The following is a 21,808-nucleotide window of genomic DNA, read 5'->3' on the forward strand; positions in this document are numbered from 1 at the left end:
CTATCCCGAGAGTCCAAGGCGCCTCCAACAGGGTTTAAGGCGCCTCCAACTCAATCTGCGGATAAAACTTTATCTGCAGCGCAAACGGTCAAACTGGCCTGCTTAAGGCGCCTTAAACAATCCATTCAAGGCGCCTTCAATGTGTTTAAGGCGCCTTCAATGTTCCTGCTACAGTAATTCTGCTATAGTAACTTCTAGCCTCTTTTGACTCCTTTTCTTCTTCACTTTGTCTTCCGAAGCTTCGTTTGTTTGGGTGATTTCGGCCAACCGAAATAGGGCTCACCCGAACCCAATTTCCGGCCTTCTCCTCCATTAGCCTTCCGTCCCAGCTTCACGTCGCTCGAACGCCGCGCACGCTCTTCACGCCCACCGGAGTACTCTTCCGCAGCTCTCTCGTCCTTCGGACGCACCGAGCCCGTCGGCTCCCTTCCCATGCCGTCCTTCTCGCTAGCTGCGTCTTCCGCTCGACTTCCTGTGTTCCTAAGCTCCTGCACACTCAGACACAGGGATCAAATACAGCAGGACCTAATCAACTTGGTTGATCACATCAAAACTACCACGGGGTCCAACAGAGAGATCTTATTCCTTCATTCAGATCTAAGTTATCCAACTCTTTAAAGTGATCTGGACTGTTCATAGAGATCAAGGCATCAAGGGTTCATCCAAGAAGTGGAGCTCCAATTCAAACTCAATCGAAAAGCCCACTCTTTAAGCCCAATTTCAAAAACCCAATTTTCCTTCTCTTATTAGATTCGAATTCCATCAACCAAATCCAAAAATCCTCACCTCCTTAACCCAAACCCGACAACCTGTTAAGAAATCTCTTTCTCACCCGCATGGCACAGTGCCCCGCCTCTTCTCTTTGGCGCGACATTTTCTTTCTCGCGGTGGCTAGGGTACAGCGCCTCCTGCACCTCTCTTCTTCCTCACCACTGGCCGACGGCGCCTTCTCTTCCCTTGCCGTCAGCCGACCAACCCTTTCTACTTTCTTTTCTTCTCATTTCTTCTCTCCGATGCCTGACACCCCCAGCTCTTTCTTCTCGCGATCTTCCCCAATCCAGCGATGAACAGAGGCTTAATCGATAGATCCTTTGAAGCGACGACCTCAATTAGGGTTCATTTTCTCTGGCGGAGCGTTCTACGCTGGCGCAGTGAGTTCCTCTTCCAATTCTCGACAAAAGGTGGCGGTGCCTAACTAGGGTTTTTTGACGGCGAAGCGTTCTTCTCCGACAAGCACCCCTTTTCATCCCTTCCTCAGTGTAGCTTCTTCCACGGATGGCGTTCCGGAAGCAGGAGACTTCACAGAGGAACCCGGCTACCCTTTTCTTCTTCTCCGGTGTGTACTCTCCTTCATGCTGTGGACTTCCTGCGGACGGCGTTGCGAACGTGGGCAGAACTCTAGCATCTCAGTGTGTCCAATTCTGGGAGAAGCAAGCTCCATCTCAGTTGTGTATCAATTTCTAGCTGATCAGAGCAAATTCTATTTTTGTTTATTCTATTACAATTTATGTTTGATGCTGCAATTTGTTTCCTATTTCATTTAAACTACAACTCTGCCATTGGGCGCTGTAGATCAAAGGGTCGGTTGTTTGAGCAATTGTTCACTAGTGATGGCATTCCATATCTGGGCCTTCATGTGACGACGGAGGTAGTAGAATTGGTGTATATATGATCGCGGAAGAGGGTTTGGTTAGCTTAGTTGATTTACTTGTTTGTTGATTGTGTTATTTTCTTGTTCGTGTTTGATTGTTGTTATTGCTCTTTGATTAGTTTTGCTATGCATGATAGTTTGTTTGTTATTGCACTTGGTTAGTTTTATTTATGTATGAACATTGATCTTGTGTCATAGGGTGACAATGTGGTACAAGTTTAACTTTTATGCATAATTAGGTTTTGGTTAATCATTGTTAAGGTTGTTTAGTTTAATTGCTTTTGTTTAACTGTTGCTTTCTTTGTGCATGTTTGAGTCTTTATTATGTTTCATGTTATGCCTATTGATAGATGATCTTGTGTTCTAGCGTGACAATGTGATGCAGGAAAATCTTCGAGAGTTAGATAAGATAGTTGGCTAATTTCTTTACGCATGTTTCTTTGTAGAAAGGATTCTCGTAGCATAGAGTGACACTGCATTGTGAGTTCATATTTGCTGGTTAGTTAGGATTTCCTTATTTGTATTAGGTGTAGAAATTCTAAAACAAACCCCTATTATTCGATTTCATCCGAGAGCAAACGTCCTATCACTTGTTTCACGTGAGAGACGACCTGGTCCTCTACTATACTACCTTAGTATAGGTTAAGGGGTTCCATTTATTAGAAATGAATTAATTTAATCCTGCGCAAGTGACAGTTGAGCGCTCATCAAAGGCCCACTACCGTAGTTAGCTGACCTGTTCTCCACTCGGCTAGTATCAGTGAGTTTTCCCTGTCTCTTCTTTGAATCTTTGAGATAATGCTAATCTTTCCCTACTCTTGATAGGCCTGCGCCATGGATCTGAGCCTATTACAACACGTGGCCAGCCTGCAGCAAGAGAACACGGCCCTGAGGGCTCGCCTTTGAGAGTTGGAATCTCCTGCTACCCCGACTATGTTTTTGACTTGACCACTTCTGACAATTCGATTCAAACCTGTCTTCAAACTATTGGGGGAAAAGCCCAAACTGCCAGGGACTTAGCTCAGGTGAAGCTAGAAAAAGTGCAAACCTTGTAGACAACCCTGAAGACGAGCGAGTCCAAGCTCAAGTTTGAAAGGCTGAGGCGCACCCAAATTTTGGCCGATCTGGAGAAGAAGGAAATTGAGTTGACCACCGTAACCCTGCAGTTGTAGGAATTGCGAGAGGCGCATGTTGCTCTAGAGAAGGATTTGGCGACCATGAAGGTAGATCTGGTTGCTAGTGCCGATTGGGAAGCTACCCTTCAGAAGCAATGGGAGGTAGGCTCGGCTACCTTGAAGTCCCTCCAAGCAGACCTTTCCAAGGCTAAGGACAAGGCCACCACCATACAGCAAGAGCTGACTCTGGCCCGAGCTAATGTAGACAAGGCTAAAGACGTGCTAGTGAGGCTGCTCGTCTGAAAGCTTATAAGGCCACCTACCTTGTTTCCACAGAATTTGGAGCAAAGATAGACAGTCTCATCGATAGGATGGTCTGCTATGGTGGTGTGGGGGCCTTGCTACAACTTTGTGAGAAAGGTTATCTCCGGGTGACCCCTCCTAACGATTTCTTGGATAGGGGCCGTCTCATTAGAGAGCTTCTCGATGATGCCTTTCCTTCTTTTGATGACTAGCTCCATGATCTTCTTGTGCCTTCTCTTCTCTTCAAAGGATGTAAGCTCTAACATGAATATTACGAACGAAAAGCATGTATCTGATTAAACTATCCTTGTGTGCTGTATTGTTCTCCTAAGATGCTCTCTCACAATCCACGCTACTTCCCACTTGGTATGCTCGAATGGTCTATTTAAGTGTTTATCCTTCTTGACCGAGCAAGTCCCTTTACCCGACCGGGTGTCAGTCATGATCGGTTAATTCATTGTCTCGACTGGGCTTGATAACTTGATTACCCGATCAATGGCTTTGCCTAACCAGGATGCTTGAGCGCCCTGAGTTTCACATGATTAGGCTACTCACCTGGTCGGGAGTCGCGACACTTAAAAGTTTGTTGACAAGCTTTAAAGGGAGCTACTGCAATGAGTCATTACCCCCCTTGTGTCCCTCGCCACAACTTTTTCTGACACGTTCTCTTAACTCCACCTTCTAGGATGATTCGACGACCCTCGTTGCTTTTCAGCTTATAAATGACATCAGTTACCTTAAACGTGAACCGTCCGATGGGTGCTGATGACGAGGCCCTCTAGGCTCTCCTTGTCAGCTATAAATATCCTACCTCCTTTACTCCACTGAGTTTTTTGTCTCAAGAGTAAGCCTTCCTCTTGTCTCTGGCGCCAATTGTGCTCTGCCCCCTATGGTTCACATTTACATTTCCCCATGGACTCCCCTGCACTTACTTACGCTCCCAGAGTTTCGACCTTTACTGGCATGGATCTAGACGATCTTCGCTTCACCTATGAGGTTCCTATGGCCATGCACATCATCATACCTTCTGAGATCCATCGGATCTCTTCACCTCCGGTAGGGTATACGACTTTCTTTAAGGAGCAGGTTGTTGCTGGCCTCAGCTTTCCCATCCATCCTTTCTTCTCCTAAGTGAGTCGATACTGCCGTATCCCTCTCTGTAAACTTATCCCTAATTCCATGAGGATTTTGTCTGGATTCGTCCTCTACGAAGTGTGCGACATACCCTGGGCTCCCCGCTTATTCCACTGTTTCTTTACTCCTCGCTGTCATAGTGAGGGACTTTTCCGTCTCCAGGCCCGCCTCCGAACTTCTTTCTTCAATCCCCTCCCCTCTTCAGACTCTGAATGGAAGGATAAGTATTTCTTCCTAAGCTTTCCCCTAGCCGTAGAATGGCCTACCTAGTGGCGCTCAGCTTTACCTCTGGCGCCGCCTCTAGGGGATTTTCAGACAGACCCTAACTTCACAAAAGCCTCATCACAACTGGGATGTTGGCACTTGGACCTGCTTAGACTGCTGATAGAGGACGTACTGTTTCTATTTAGGCTGAGCCGTACTCCTTCAAAGCTACCACGTTCCTTAGGTATAGCTCCACCTACATCGACTGACCTTTGTTTCCATATTATGATTTTAATGCTCTTGTTGCATCTGACACCCTAGCCCGAGCATCCCCGGTCCAACCGCTTCCCCTGAGTGATATAGAGATACAACACCGGGGCACATAATACTGGATAGGAGGGGTCTATCGCACCTTGCTCTCCTCCCCCTAGGGGTGACTGCTTTAACCGCTCCTCTGTCAGCCTCCCGAGCAACTCCGCGCGTTCACTTCACTCCCGAGCCTTCAAGGCATACTCCTACCGTGCTCCCCGCTCGTCAGCCTAGAACTCCATCAGAGGAATCAGATTCAGATGACCAACCACTCTCGTGCAGGCCCCGACGCCGACCTACGGGACCCAGCCTAGCATCTGAAACCCCAACTGTTGCTCTGGCATCCCAACCAGCCTCTACTTCTGCTCCAAGTCCACAATTCTCGAGAGACCCTGTGATGCCATCTAGAGCCAGGGATGGAGTTGAGCGAGGGAAGGCTCCATTCATTAAAGAATAAATCATTACAGAGTCTCCCTTTGTTCCAGTGGCCCCTGCTACATCGAATGCCCCGTCTGAGTCTTCCTCCTTCCCTGAAGTGCCTCCTATACTAGCGTCTTGAGCCTCTCCTGCGACTCAGGCCAGACCTTCCTTGTCCAGACCATCCACCTCTGCGCGTCTTGACTTCAGCAGGACCGCTGCTTGGCCATCAACTCACTCTCCTTCGGGCGAGACCGGTGCTGGACCATCACAATCGCAACGCTCTCCCTATCGTCATTATCGAGCCGCTAAGCCCTCAGAATGGGGCATACATAGTCAGTCGAATGCCCCGACTAGTCGTCTCATGCTGAGGGTCAATTATCAACCCATTGGGAGGAAAGTCTGCGGCAGATGCACACTCTCCCCTTACCCGCTCAGCTGGATCGGTTTTCCGAAGGATCTGTTGCGGTAGGCTCTTACTCTCCCTTATTGCTCTCATTTTTCTTTACTCTAACTATTTGTTTTCCTGCACAGACTTTGGTTGAGTCCCTAGTGCTGAGTCAGACGCTCTCCCTCCTGTATCAGCAAAATAAGGTTCTGAAAGATACAGTGGTTGACTTGGAATCTCGACTGTCTGACCCTACCTCAGTCGTGTCCCAACTAAGGGCAGAAGTATCAACCCTAAAGAAAGTGAATGCCACCCAGGAACAAACCCTGGGGGAGGCCCAACTGGAGATCGACCGCTTCCGAGACGAAAAGAACAAGCTTGAAGCTCTCTTGCAGACGCCTGAGGTGAAATGTCAAGAGACCCACTCAGAACTGACTCAGCAGTCAGCAGCTTTAGACGACTTCAAACTTACACATAAACAGGAGATGGAGTGTATGACCCAGGAGCTAAGTTCTCGGGACTTGCTGATTATGGACCAGAGGCAGGATTTGGAGTCTTAAGCAACAAAGCTAGGTTCTATGCAGGCCGAGCTATCTCAGGCTCAATCTACTTTATCTAACGCTGTTACTGCTCTGGAGACTTATAAGGCAGGAGAGAATGATCACCTCCGGGGGAGCTTGGAGGAGTATTTACGATCCCCTGAGTTTGGCTTCCAGGTGGGGGATCGTTTTGTCACGTCCGTGGCCTATGGTGCTGTAGGGGCTCTTCAACAACTCAAGGAGAAAGGGTACCTACCTTCTATCCCTCCTGAAGATTTCCTGGATCATCGTCGCATCCTTAGAGGGATGCTTGATGATGTATTTATAGAATTCAAATGACTTATGTTGGAACCATATGAACACTATATTGCACTCTATTGCTTAGATGTTATGTCTTCTCCTTAGTCTTGACTTGGTGGGGCCTGAGCCATTAACCCAAGCGCGGGGTCTTGATCTAGTCTTTGAGAAGATTCATGAGTGTTTCGAATCCAGGCATCCCAACCTGACATTTCATGTCTATCCAATCATATCTTCCTACTCTCAAGTTTTACAAAGTACTAGCTTAAACCCGATAGGGCTGGAGGTATTTAGCACTCCAGGGATGATCTATCTTCCTACCCCGAGCGTCCTGCAGATAATAGACACCTGAAGCTAACTTTTTGACAACTTTGTACGGGTCGTCCCACTGAGGTGCCAACTTGGTCAACTCCCCTACGGGCTTTGTCCGCTTCCAGACTAAGTCCTCTTCTCCGAAGAACCGGGGCACAACCCTTGTATCATAGTTTTGGTGCATCCCTTGTCGATATGCCGTTAAGCAAGCCGTTGTGCGTTCGTAAATTTCACTAATCAAGTCCAACTCTGAAAGTTGCCGCTTGGTATTTCCTCTATCATATAGTATTCTTCTTACTGAAGGAACCCTGACCTCTATGGGCACTAGAGCCTCACTGCCATAAACTAGATGAAATGGGGTGAGTCCTGTGCTTTCTCGGGGAGTCGTGCGGTAGGCCCATAGGATGTTGGGCAGTTCCTCTACCCAATCACCTCCAATATGATCCAGCTTGACTTTTAATCCCCGCACAATCTCTCTGTTGGTAACCTTGGTCTGCCCATTTCTCTGAGGATAAGCTACGAACGTAAAGGCCTGGGTTATGCCGAATCCTTGGCACCAGGCCTGGATCTTACGACCCTGGAACTATCTTCCATTATCTGAAACCAACTTGTGGGGTATTCCAAATTGGCATAGGATGCTCTTCTATAGGAATTGAATAACAACTCCCTCAGTGATCCTGACCAGGGCTTTTGTTTCTACCCATTTAGAAAAGTAGTCCACAGCTACGAGTAAGAACCACTTCTGACCTGGTGCCATCGGGAATGGTCCCACAATATCCATGCTCCATTGGTCAAAGGGGCATGAGACTATAAATGTTTTCAGTGTTTCGGTCGACTGATGGGTCAGGTTCTGATGCTTCTGACAAGATAAGCAAACATTCACTAATCGCTGAGCATCCTTCTATAGAGTAGGCCAGAAATACCCGGCCAATAATACTTTTTGAGCCAACGTTCTTCCTCTAGTGTGGTTACCGCAACATCTCAGATGTACTTCTTGCAAAGCATACTCCGCCTCTTCCGTCCCCAACATTTGAGCAGTGGTCTTGAGAATTCTCGCCTATACAGTTGATCCCCGATCATGGTATACGCATGAGCTTTTTTCCTGATCAATCTGGCTTCTTTCGGGTTAACAAGTAAGATGCCCTGTTGAAGATAGCTGATCATCAGGGCCCTCCAGTCGTTCAACTCCTCAATATTATTTTATAGATCTATCTGAGCTATTAGGAACGTCTGAGCTATTGACTTGTCCAGCACCCAAGTGCTCAAAGAGCTAGCCATTTTAGCTAATTCATCAGCCCTCTGATTATCTGTCCGAGGAATCTTAGTCATAGCAACTTCCTTAAAATCTTTCATCTTCTCATATGCTTCCCGGTATAACTGCATCTTGTCACTATTAACTTCGAAGTTCCCCGCCACTTGTTGAGCTACAAGCTATAAATATGAATAAACAACTACCCAGGTAGCTCTAGCATGCCGAGCTACTTGTAGACCAACCAACAGTGCTTCATATTCTGCATCATTATTTGTGGCTATGAAATTTAACCTGGCAGCTAGCTAAAGGATATCTTCATGGGGGGATATCAAGAGTATCCCCACCCCGCTTCCTTGTTAAGTGGATGACCCATCCACATAGATCTTCCATGTTTCTTCAGAATCAGGTTGTTGGACCTCAGTCTGATAAAGTCTGCGCTTTAATTGCAGTTCGGGGCTAATACTGTATGTCATATTCTCCCAACGCAGTTGCTCATTTGATGAGGCAACCTACTACCTCCACATTAGTAAGGGCCTTACCCATGGTGCTGTTGGTCAAGACTGTAATGGGGTGTGGCAAGATATAAGGCTTTAAGCGGTGAGCCATAAGTACCAACCCATAGACCAATTTTTCCAGGGTCATGTATCGGGACTCAACCCCTTTTAGTAGATAGATGAAGAAGTACACTGGCCATTGTACATCGTCTTGCTCTTTTACCAACATCGCCCCCACGACCTCAGGGGTGGGCTGACAAATAAACCAAAAGTGGCTCTCCAGCAATAGGTTTGAACAACGAGGCTAAAGTCTCCAGGTGCATCTTTAATTCCTCAAAGGCCTGGCTGCATTCTTCATCCTATTGGAACTTGGCTCCCTTCCTGAGTATTTTGAAGAAGGGCAGGGCTTTATCTGCAGACCAGGATATGAACCGAGATAATGCAGTTATCCTGCCCACCAACTTCTGGGCTTCCTTCAGGTTTTGAGGGGCTTTCATATCCCAGAGTGCATGGACCTTTTCAGGATTAGCTTCAATTCCTCACTCGGTAACAAGATATCCTAAGAATTTTCCCCCTCGAGCTTTGAACAGGCACTTGAATGGGTTCAGCTTTAGGCCATACTACCGCAGGGTGCCGCACATCTCTTCTATATCTGAGATCGGTTTTCAGCTAGAGTAGATTTGATGAGGATATCATCCCCATAGACTTCCACATTCCACCCTATTTGCTCTCGGAAGATCTTATCCATCATTCTTTGGTAGGTGGCTCCTGCGTTTCTTAATCCAAAAGGCATGACAGTATAACAAAAGGTACCATCTGCCGTAATAAAACTAACCTTTTCCTGATCTTCCCGTGCCAAAGGGATTTGATGATATCCCTGGTAAGCATCGAGCATGCAAGTCCTTTCATAGCCTGAGGTCAAGTCCACCATTTGATCAATCCTGGGCAGTGGATAGCAATCCTTGAGGTCACGAAAGTCGATGCAGACTCTCCACTTATTGTTGGATTTAGCTACCAGTACCACATTAGAGAGCCAGGACGGGACTTGTACCTCTCTAATGTGATTTGCTTTCCTGAGCTGATCCACTTTAGCTCGGATGATCTTATTTTGCTCAGTCGAGAAATTTTGCTTCTTCTGCTTTATTGGCCGAGAATCAGGCAGAGGATGTAGTTTGTGCTCAGCCACCTCAGGTTTGCCCCCAGGTAGCTCTTTAGGAGAGCAAGAGAAGACATCCCTATTACAAGTCAAGCATTGGACCAGGTTTGTCTTGACCTCAATAGGCAGGTCACCTGATATGCGAGTGAGGCTCTCTGGACGCTTGGGATAGAACTGAACCTCCTCCCAAGGGATGAGTTCTTCGACTAGAGGAAGAGGCTCCTCCTGAATGATGTGGATACCGCCATCCTTAGTTCTTTGAGCTTTGCGGGCCTCCACCTTCACCATGTCGATGTAGCACCTGCGAGAGACCAGCTGCTCACCTCTGACTTCCACGACCTTGTCTCCTACGGGGAACTTAATCTTCTGGTGGAAAGTGGAGACTGCCGCCTGGAACTTGTGTAGTGCCGGTCTTCCCAAGATAACATTGTACGAGGACGGTGAATCTACCACTATGAAGGTACTCCTTTGCGTCCTTACCAAGGGATCTCTACCCAAAGAGATGGCTAGTTTGATTTGACCCATGGGCCTTCATTTTCGGTGAAACTGCATAATGAAGTGGCCATGGGCTGGAGTTCGTAGGCGTCGATCTGCATACCCTCGAATGCACTTTTGAACAACATGTTAAGAGAGGTTTCAGTGTCAATGAAAATCCTGGCCATGCGACTGTTAGCTATGATAGCTTTGATTATTAAAGCATCGTCATGAGGAAGCTCTAACCCCTCCAGATCTTGGGGTCCAAAACTGATGATAGGCCCTGCAGCCTACTCCTGGCTACATCCTACAGCGTGTACCTCTAAGCGACGCCCATGAGATTTTCGGGCCCTGGTGGAATCTCCATTTGTGGGTCCCCAGAGATCATGCCAATATCCCGGATAACTACATTTCCCCTATTCTCTTCTTCCCGGGCATTCCCTGGTTCTTGGTTGCACCCGGGTTACTGACCTCCTTGTCCTACCTGGTCAAGCAGGGGTCTGCCAGATAGACCTGCTCCAGCCTGTTGGTCGGTCAACACCCTTTGAATCTTTGGGGCAATCTCCGGTGAAGGTAAACCCATCTCAACTGTGAGCCTGGAGTCACAGGCAAATTGAAAGAAATCTCTAGTGGCGTGGGTGTGGGACCAATGGTAGGTACAGTAGTGCGACCCCCACTTACCAGGCCTTGGGGCTTGGACGGCTACAACACACTGAGCTGACCTAGAATCCTGACCGGGAGGGAAAGGCGGTCGGGCATCCCGAGCGCAGGGAAGAGGTTGTGCGGGCGGTTGGGGTGACCTCTTCTCCGATTTGTTGGCGGGTGTGGTCGCCTTGTCTGCCTTCCATCGAGCTGCCTGAGCTTCTTCCACGTTGATGTAACTGGCGGCTCACCCCAGTACCCAATTGAAGTTCTTCGCAGGGTCTCAGATGAGGTCCCGAAAAAACTCCCTTTCTACTAGTCCATGAGAGAAGGCACTCATCAATATCTCAGAGGTAGCGGATGGGACTTCCTGAGTCACTTGGTTGAAGAGTTTGATATAACTTTGCAAGGGCTCCGCCAGCCCTTGCTTGAGAGCGAAGAGGCAATGGTCTATCTTCTGATACTTCCTGCTACTAGCGAAGTGGCGCAGGAAGACAGTCTTGAAGTCATGAAAGAAAGTGATGGACCCATTTGACAATCCATCGAACCACTTCTGTGCCAAGCCAGACAAAGTGTTCAAGAACACTCAACACTTGATAGGATCGCTGTATTGGTGCAATAGTGCAGCGTTCTGAAACTTTCGAAGATGAACCTTCGGATCCTTGCTGCCGTCATATTCTTCGATGGTCAGGGGCTTGTACCCCTTCTGCAACTTCTCCTCAAGTACCCTTAAAGAGAAGGGCATTTGCTCATCTAACTCCCCCAGGGGCTCCTCCCTGAGGACTATGGCTTTTCCTTTTTTCGAGTCCCTGGGCGGGGAACTTTCTGCCATGGAAGCCTGCGGCTGCTCTTTCTTGTTGTAGCCATCCGGGCCCTTGTGGTAATAGTCTGGGCCTGGCTCATGATAGAAAGCCAGGAAAAATTCCTCGGGTTACTTTCTCTTGGACCCTTTATCAGAAACATGAGTCGGGTCCTTTGAAACTGTCGGCATCTTATACGGTCTTGAAGTGGTGGTCTGTTTTTCGAAAGTCGCCCGCCTCTTGGCCTCCTTGAACAATTCGTATTCCCCTACCGTCATGGTTACATTGATTCTTTCGGTATCCTCCATCTTCACGTTCTAGAATAGGTGAAGGAAGTTTCCACAGATGGCGCTAAATTGATCCTGTCTGGAATCTGAGTCAGATGAAGGTCGGATGAAGTGTTGCTGGCGTTGACGGGGAGGCCACTATGATGCTATGATCGTATGGACCTCAGAGAACGGACCCCCACATGGCCCTGAAGGATTGTTGGGCCTGAGCCGGTGGTACTGGAGCTCTGCACATACTCAGACAAGCACATGGAACATTAGAGGCCAGAAACTAGGGAAAAAGTCCCCGAAGCAGGCTCTCCGATGCTCAAGTCAGGTACCTTTTCCCCAGAAGAACAGTGTACAAAGGAAGAATACAAGTAGAAGACAAGTACAAATGTGCGAGAGAGTGTACCTGCGTAAGGGAGAGGACCTCCCTTTTTATATGATAGTACATACATCTGGAATTTGACGGGTGTCAGGGAATGTCGGGTGTCAGGACCTGCTTGGTGATGGATGACATGTGACATCCTCTTATAGACTGGAGGAAGGCTCCATTAGCAGAGGAATACAGACCATTAAAATATTCCCTAACATGCAGTAGTTATTCTCTGACAGGAAGTTACGATTCCTTAGCCTCGTTATCATGTAGTGCCTTCCTGACCAGGTATGAATGACAGAAGCTCAAGATGATCGATAATTGAAGGACTAGGCCTGGATATAACCGAACTATGGAAACCCGACCAGTTAGATTAGGTCAGGCATTATCTTGATTGTGACCCATGATTCAGTTATAGGTGCTTCAAATCGGAGGTCCCGGTCTGCGAAACCCTGACCAGGAGTATCAGGCTGGTATATGCAAACTAGGTTGAGAAAATCCGACCAGTAGGGATAATTCAGGCTTTCCCCTAATTGTGCCTCATGCTGCAGATCTAGGATCCTGATATGTAAATCTCAACCTGGCATTATATGACTGACGACATCTGGCGGTTCAACCCCGCCTTTCCCCATCTGTTGACTACCACGTCTCCTTGACTTCTGACTGCCACGCCCCCTTAACTTCTGACTGCCACATCCCCTTGACTTCTGATGATCGGGCCCTACCATAATGTACTGCATCATTGGTGATTCAATCAAAGTCTCACATTAGAAAAATTTAGAAAAGATTATAGGTTTAAAAGATGTATGATATCTCCATTGGCATGTGCTATTTTGGGTAAAGTCTAAGAGAAAAATCATAAGAACTTAGGCCTAAAGTGAATAATATCATGTCATTATGGAGATATGTGAACATCCTTCAGTCACAACAAATGGTATCAGATCTATGATCCAAGCCATATGCCATGTGGGGTGGCCATGAATGAAGTCATTGAGAGGCCCGAAGCAGGTCAAGATAACCAGATACTTGCGGAGGAGGCACAGAGCAGGTCAAAGTGATCAAATGATCGTAGGAAAGCCTAGAGCAAGTCAAGGTTGACCAGATGTAGATGCTTAGGGGGAGACCCAAAGCAAGTTAAGGTGACCAGATGCTTATGGAAAGGTTTGGAGTAAGTTAGGGTGACTGAATACTCGTGGGAATGCCCAAAGCATGCCAAGGTGTAAAATATCGAAAAAGGGCGAATAACCATATGGAATTTTTTTCAGAATTTTTAGAAATTTTCTGAGAATTTTTCGGAGCTCATATGACTAGTTTAAGGGGATCAAATATTAGGCCCCGGTAAAGCCTGTTTAGGCTACCTCATTTAAACGAGGAAAAGTTTAATTTTTATTTTCTTTTTCTATTTTTCCTTTTCCTCTCTTCCCCGTTTCCTTTCCCCGACACCACCCTCGCTTCATTTTGTCGATTTCACTTCTGCTCTTCTTCCCCAAACCGACGCGCCGCCGAGGCGTTTCATCTCCTCTCTCGTGGACAAAAGGGTAGACTAGGAGAAGTTGGTCACTTCTTCTCCCGATCTCCTCTGCCCTTGCCGATTTTCCCCTCTTCTGATCTCTGCGCGCTGACGCCGACCCCTGACTGCCGTGCCCTAATTCCTCGTCACCTTCTCCACCTGACGACGCCGACACTGCAGAAGCTCTGCCCTATCGCCGGCAGACGGACGCCTCCCCTGTGCCCTAGTGCCACTGCCGACTACTGCAGACCCACGACTGGTTGTCGCCAGTCGAAAATCGACACCGCCAGCTCTCGCATCTGGTTCCGACGCCTACAATCGGGGGCTACTCGATCGTCGACCATCCTCACCCGACTACTGCCATTATCGCCGGTGCTTTACCCCTTCGGATCGCTGCTTCGTGTGAGCAGATCTCTGATTAAGAAGGGAAATCCTTGCCCTAGCCTTGACCCTTCCTCTTCATCGCCGGCTTAGATCTATTGTGCCGTGCCCTAGCTCCAAGCTTGGTCTTCTCTTTAGAGTAAGGGTGTTCCGGTGATGTAACAGCAAGGTGAGTTGGGTTGCCGTTTGATCCGTAAACTCCACTGCTTGATCTTCTTCTTGATTCGTTTGATTGATCTTCTTCTTGATCCGTTTGAATCTAGCAGTGAGGTTCTGTTCTGCAAGGTTGTGTGCGGTGGATCAACAATCAAGGTGGTGAGGTGAAGTAGGATTGGCTGTGGGGTTGTTCTTGGTTCCGGCAGCAACAATCATCTTGTTCCAGCAACCTTTTTGGCTGTGAATTGAGGTATGGTATAGGAATTTTGATACATGATGTCGATGAAATAAGTTTATGTGTGAATTAGGTATGTTTTGGATTACATGGTTAGTTGTTCATGTGTAGTTGGATTTAGGTTTGGATTTTTAGTCTAATGGATGATTAGGGATTAGGTAACTAACCCTAATTAACCGTTGGATCTAGATTGGGTGGGTTAACGGTTATGTTGATTAGGGTTTTACACTAATTTATCCTTAAGGATTTTATTTAGCTATTCATTTAAATTTTAGCTAAATAAAAGCTTATATATTGTTTGACGCAGGACTCTGATTCGAGACGAGCGTCTGGACGTCAAATTTTGCTTGATTGGATCTTCTATTTGAGGCGGGTACTTTGACTTATCTTTTAAGATATTGTCATTTGATATGCATAGTAATATTTAACAAGTAGTAATATTTATGTTCATTTCTGCATCGGTATGTGATTATCTATTACCTGAGCATGCTGTATTTATTTTCTATTTTTGCATTCATGTTCCCTTGATTACTTATGTCCTTAAGGTAATGACATACCATGTCTTATTATGTTCAGGACCTAGATTTATTCTACCATACCTGACCTATGTACCTAGGATATTCTATTTGATCCATATACCTTTTGGTACACCTTATGTAGGGATGGATAGGATAAGGATATTTCCATGCGTAGTGTCATGCACCATCTTGCATGATTGTATACTAAGCGATTGACAGCTACATTATTGTTGAGCACATCGCCAGTCACATGGATCTGCACACACCACCACTCATGGGTTAGTGGTATATCAGACATGGTGTGTGACATTTATGCTCTGTTAGGCTTCGCTGGTCCACTTTTGGATAGTGTGACGTAGCGTGGTAGCCGGCAGACAGATTTACTCTGTTTGGCTCCGTTGGTCCGCTCATGGGTAGTGTGATGCAGCATGGTAGCTGGCAACGATCCCTCCTCTGGATTGTCTTAAGGAGATGAGAGCATTGCGCGCCCCCTCTTATGATTTGGGGTAGGAGGATAGGTGTACTCCGACAACATCCTATCCACTCAATCACTCATCAGGAGCAGTGACGGTTGAGTACACAGTTGTCATAGCCCTACCTACTCGGTCTCACCATCGTGTGTGAGATGGTTGACTGCGTCAGGGGTGACCATGTCATTTGCGCCATATGCATTGTTACATTTACTGCTTGTGTTTATTGCACTTTGTTTACTGCATATTTTGTGGATGCATATGATTGGCATGCATACAAGATCATGATACTCCTTTGTCTGACGACCTTGCATTCCTTATACCTAGGTCCTGGTTAGTACAGTTTCTCCCCTTTATTTCAGTTTGCATTGTTCCTTATATATATATATATATCTAGGAGGTTGTACTCATATTTATTACTAGTTGTTATGTCTTACTATGTATGTCAGACGGTACCCGCTGAGGAGTTGACTTACCCCGTTGATATTACCATTACAGAATGATGCTGTCAGGAGGTTCCAGTCGCTAGTCTCCAACCACCGATCGCGACGGGTTTTCAGTTTGGACATGGACTTTACGTTTGGTCTTTTGGGTTATTATTATATTATCTAGAAGCTAGGCTTCATACTGGTATTGGTTTTTTTCACTCTGGATTTGTTTGTAGTGTCATACTGTTTTGTCTTTTGTTTGTCGATGGGTTTTATTCGTTATGTTCTGCTACGTGCCTGCTCGGACGGAAGAAGAGGTAAGTTGGATGTTTGTTTATGGTTTTCGTATTGTGTTGACAGCCGGAGGCTAATTTATATATATATATATATATTGCGTATTGCGTGGTTGTGGATTTATGTTTATTGTTATTGATCCGGCCGTGTTGGTCGTGTATGATTTTGTTGGTTGTAGTAAAGTTTCATATTGTCACCTGTACAGGGGAGATGCTCCCGAAATTTCTTCTAGCAGGGACTACCTGGGGCGTGATAATATTTTTTGTATCAGAGCCAAGTTTGCAATACCTGTTTTTCGTGTTTTGGATATTTGTGTTCTAGATTTTTGAGTTAATCTGATACCAATATTTTTTTGTATCAGAGCTCAGTTTTGCGAGTCAATCTGGGTATTTTCAAATTTGTACGGATTTTCGTTATATTCATGTTTTAGAATTCTGTTTCGGATTTGTATGATTTTTCGTCGATTTTCTCGTTACGGAGTTCCGAGGTCATAAATGGGGATTGGACAGCAACGGAACATCTCCAAATGACAAATAGGTAAAATGTTAATTTTTATAACTATGATACTTGTAGTAATATTTGCATCATAATTCAACAGATATGAGGCGAGGTGCACGTGTTCCCGTGCTGAGACGTGGTGCAGGACGACCACGTAAGAGGACGTTGGAGTCCTTGGAAGCGAAGTCGCCAGAGATGTCTACGGGGGTTGAGCCTGTCGGTCAGGGACAAACTCTTTATGGTGCTGCGGGCGCGTCGGGCTCCCAGACCCCGATGACTCCTTTAGAGGTATCTACCTCGGCTACACCCGTTGTACCCACCCCTACAGTATTTACGGTACCACCAGCGGTACCAAAGGCATACACGGCACCTACTCCGGTCGAGCCCACTACGTACCCTGCACCCCCACCACCAATGCCTATGGCGTACCCGGCACCCTCACCAGCAACAACAGTTGCTCCACATTCGGTACCACCACCTACCGTACCTCCAGCTGTGCCCACCTATGCTGACCCTGCAGTGCCACCAGCAACACCTGCCCCAGCTTACGCAACAGCACTAGGGATACCTCCCCCGGTTTATCCAGCGGTACCACCTGTAGTACTAGCTCCAGTGGTTTTGCCAGTACACGCCGCAGTCCCTACTCACCTCACTGATATAGTTGTGGCACAAGCTCGGATCCCAATTTTGGCAGAGTCGATGAAAAGTCAATTCACACTATTCCGTGGAGAGACTGATCCGGGTGTGGCCCAATCCTGGATAGAGACTATGGAGTGGACATTCTTCTGTTAGAGTGTATACTAAAAGCCTAGCTTTTGTATAAACATTTATTTAGAAATAAAGAATCACAGTGGTCAATATCTACATTTATTTGTTAAAGGTAATTTGTTCAATTAATTTATATAGAAGACAACATGGTGTGTGGTGTCACACACAGAAGATCATGTTGTCAGTTCTTTATAAATTATAAACAGTTGCTCATGACTAAGATGGAAAGGAACAAACCATTGAAGTAATCATAGTGTAATTAAGTATTAGTTTATCTTAACTAATAAATTACACTGATACACTCCAAGTGTATTGAGTAGGACCATTTCAGGTAAGTTATTTTTGTACTGACTTTATAAAAGAACTAGACCTTAGTTATTATGGAAGTGGGCGCTCTTAATCTTAATATAATAACAAACACATATATTTAGTATTTATTTCTTTGACTTATCAATGGGTGAGATTTAACTCGATAAGTCAATAAGCCCGATTAGTTGAGAAATGATATTACTTATAGTGTGTGTTATTTATTATAAGTTTCTATAAATTTACTATTTTTATGTATTTTATTAGTATTTTTCTCATAGAGGCGAAGCAACAAGTGTTTGGACACTTGTAGGCTTCGACTATTGAGAAAAACCTTCCGAATCGGCAATGTCTCACCCAAATTGTTTTGGGACAGCAGCTCAAGGCGCTGTAAGATCGTAAATGGACACTTGTGTGACTCATTTCGCGAGAAGGAGCCCTGCCCCTAATCCCGCAAGGGGCATTGTCCCGCGATCGCGCTCGAAAATTGCTAAACGGGACCGCCGAGAAATTGTGACTCATAAAATCGTAAAAACAATAGTAAAATTATAGAAATTTATATTTAATACATAATTTAGAATTATGCATGATTTTGTGATGGTCATGGCCCAAAACGCTAATTTGATTGGACTAAATGTGTTGTAATTCATAATATGGCCTGCGCGTCATTTTGTGTGATGTGCGTGTTGTATATATTATGCGACCTGCGTGTCGTACCTGTTGGTTGCTACTCGGAAAACCTAGAGGTTCCACTGTACAAAAATTTTGTACAAAGGTCTGAATCTTTTCCTAGCTACCATGTGTTCTTTTAAATTAAATTTTGGATCGCCTGCGGAACTTAACACGTTTGATCCAAAACTTAATTTATTTGTTCTTTTAGGTTTTGACTTGGATCTCCTGCGGAACTTAACACGTTTGATCCAAATCACCTAAGTTATTAATTCCATTAAATATTAATTTCCAAAATTGGTTCCCAGTACTGACGTGGCGAGGCAAATAGCCTTCTTGGATATGGGAGCAACCACCACCGACTAGACAAAACCTTTTAAGGAAAGCTAATATTTAATTTCCTAAAATAACTTTAGGTCAACCGAAAAGAACAATCAAATCACAAGGAAAAGAAAAACAAAAGAACACTATATCGAAAACAAATTCGAAACACTAGAATCGTATGCCTCTTGTATTTAGTATTATTTCTAAAAATAACTAGTATGATGCGGAAAGAAAAATTACTAGTTATACCTTTTAGAAAGACCTCTTGATCTTCTACCGTATTCCTCTTCTAACCTCGGACGTTGTGTGGGCAACGATCTTCCGAGATGAGAACCACCTAGCACCTTCTTCTTCCTTACAAGTTTCGGCCATCAAAACTTCTCCTAGGATGAAGAGGTTCGACCACCACCACCATGCTCCAAGGAATGCAAGAAAAGAGGCTTCTTTTCTCTCCTTCTCCTTCTTAGTTCCGGCCACCAAAGCTATCTCCACCATGAGAAAATTTCGGCCACACAAAGGAGAGGAGAGGAAAGAAAGGGCCGGCCACACCCAAGGAAGAAAAGAGGGAGAAAAATAATAGAGTTGTTCACCTTGAAGGCACCGCTACCCCCTCTTTTATAATCCTTGGTCTTGGCAAATAAGGAAATTTAAATAAAAACTTCCTTAATTCTTTTTCCATGAAAAAGAAAATTTATTTAATTAAAAATAATTTCCTCTTCTCCAATTTATTTGGCCGGCCACTATTCTCCCCAAAACAAGGAGAGTTTTAATTAAAATAAGAATTAAAACTTCCTAATTTGTTTCCGGAAATTTATAAAAATTTCTCCAATAATTTTTATCCCTTCATGATTGGTTAATAAAAAGGAAATTTTATAAATTAAAATCTTTCTTTTAAACATGTGGATAAAAATAAAGTTATCTCTAAAAATTAAAATCTCTTTCAATCTACAAATAAGGAAAGATATCAAATCTTTTCTTAATCTTTTGTAGAAACTTATAAAAGAGAATATTTAATTTTTAAACTCTCTTTTAAATCATGAACATGTTTAAAAAGGAAAGTTTTCTTAAAATTTAAAATCCACCTTTTAATCAACAAATAAGGAAAGATTTCAAATTTTTAAACTCTCTTTTAAACATGTGGAAGATTTACAAATAAGGAAAGTTTTTACTAAAAATTAAAACCATCCTTTTAATCTACAAATAAGTAAAGAGATTAATCTCTTCTCTTAATCTTTTGTAGAAAGCTATAAAAGGAAATTTTTAATTTTTTAAACTCTCTTTTAAATCATGATATCCACATAAGAAATAATTTTAATAAAAATCCCTTTTAATATTCTAGTGGCCGGCCACCTAAGCTTGGGACCCAAGCTTTGGTCGGCCACCAACTTGGCTCATCCACTTGGTCTTGGCCGGCCCTAGCTTGGGTTCCAAGCTAGCTTGGCCGACCCCATTGGATGGGTAAGAAGGTGGGTATGTGGTGGGTATAAATCTCTATATACAAGAGGTTACGATAGGGACCGAGAGGAGGAATTGGTTTTGGTCTCCCAATAAAATTAAGCATCCCGTGTTCGCCCCGAACACACAACTTAATTTTATCAATAATAATTCATTCCACTAGAGAACTATTATTGAACTACCGCACCAATCCCAAATTACATTTTGGGCTCCTTCTTATTATGAGTGTGTTAGTCTCCCTGTGTTTAAGATGTCGAATGTCCACTAATTAAGTGAGTTACTGACAACTCATTTAATTAATATCTTAGTCCAAAAGTAGTACCACTCAACCTTATCATCATGTCGGACTAAGTCCACCTACAGGGTTTAACATGACAATCCTTATGAGCTCCTCTTGGGGACATTCTCAACCTAGATTACTAGGACACAGTTTCCTTCTATAATCAATAACACACACTATAAGTGATATCATTTCCCAACTTATCGGGCTTATTGATTTATCGAACTAAATCTCACCCATTGATAAATTAAAGAAATAAATATCAAATATATGTACTTGTTATTATATTAGGATTAAGAGCACACACTTCCACAATAACTGAGGTCTTTGTTCCTTTATAAAGTCAATATAAAAGAAACGACCGCTAATGGTCCTACTCAATACACTCTAAGTGTACTAGTGTAATTATATAGTTAAGATAAACTAATACCTAATTACACTACGACCTTCCAATGGTTTGTTCCTTTCCATTTTGGTCGTGAGCTATTGTTTTTAATTTATAAGGTACTGATAGCATGATCCTCTGTGTGTGGCACCACACACCATGTTATCTACAATATAAATTAATTGAACAACTACATTCATCATAAATGTAGACATTTGACCAATGTGATTCTTATTTCTAGATAAATGTTTATACCAAAAGCTAGACTTTTAGTATACATCCTAACAATCTCCCACTTATACTAAAAGACTAAGCTGCTATATCTGCTGCCATACATCTGATTCCCAACCCTTCAACATGCCCATCAAAAGCTCTTGCCTTAAGGGCCTTAGTGAAAAGATCTATAGGTCATCATCTGATGCAATCTAGACAGCAACAACTTCTCCTTGTTTATACGATTCCTCGTATTGGGTGGTACTTGCACTCTATTATGTTTACTTGCCTTATAGACTCATGGTTTCTTCGAGTTTGCTACTACACCACTATTATTACAATAAATTGTAATAATTTTTGTCAAATCAGAAATCATATCTAAGTCTATCTTGAGGTTATTGAGTCATTCAGCTTTTATGACTACCTCAGAGGTTTGCCATATACTCAGCTTCTATGGTGGAGTCCAGAAAAACACCTATGCTTATCACTCTTTCATAGTTATGACTTTATCTCCTAAAGTAAACACAAAACCCCGAGGTTGACTTAGTATTGTCCCTATCCGACTGGAAGTCAAAATCCGTGCAACCCACAGGGACCAAATTAACTACCTTGTAAGCTAGCATATAATCTCTAGTGCCTCTAAGGTACTTCAATATATGCTTTACTACAGTGCAAAGTCCTTGTCCAGGATTACTTTGATATCTGCTAACTATGCCCTTGGCAAAACAGATTTCTGATCTCGTGCATAGCATACATTAGGCTTCCGACAGCCGAAGCATAAAGAAC

This window comes from Zingiber officinale, chromosome 3A (genome assembly GCF_018446385.1).
Source record: "Zingiber officinale cultivar Zhangliang chromosome 3A, Zo_v1.1, whole genome shotgun sequence".
Lineage (NCBI taxonomy): Eukaryota > Viridiplantae > Streptophyta > Magnoliopsida > Zingiberales > Zingiberaceae > Zingiber > Zingiber officinale.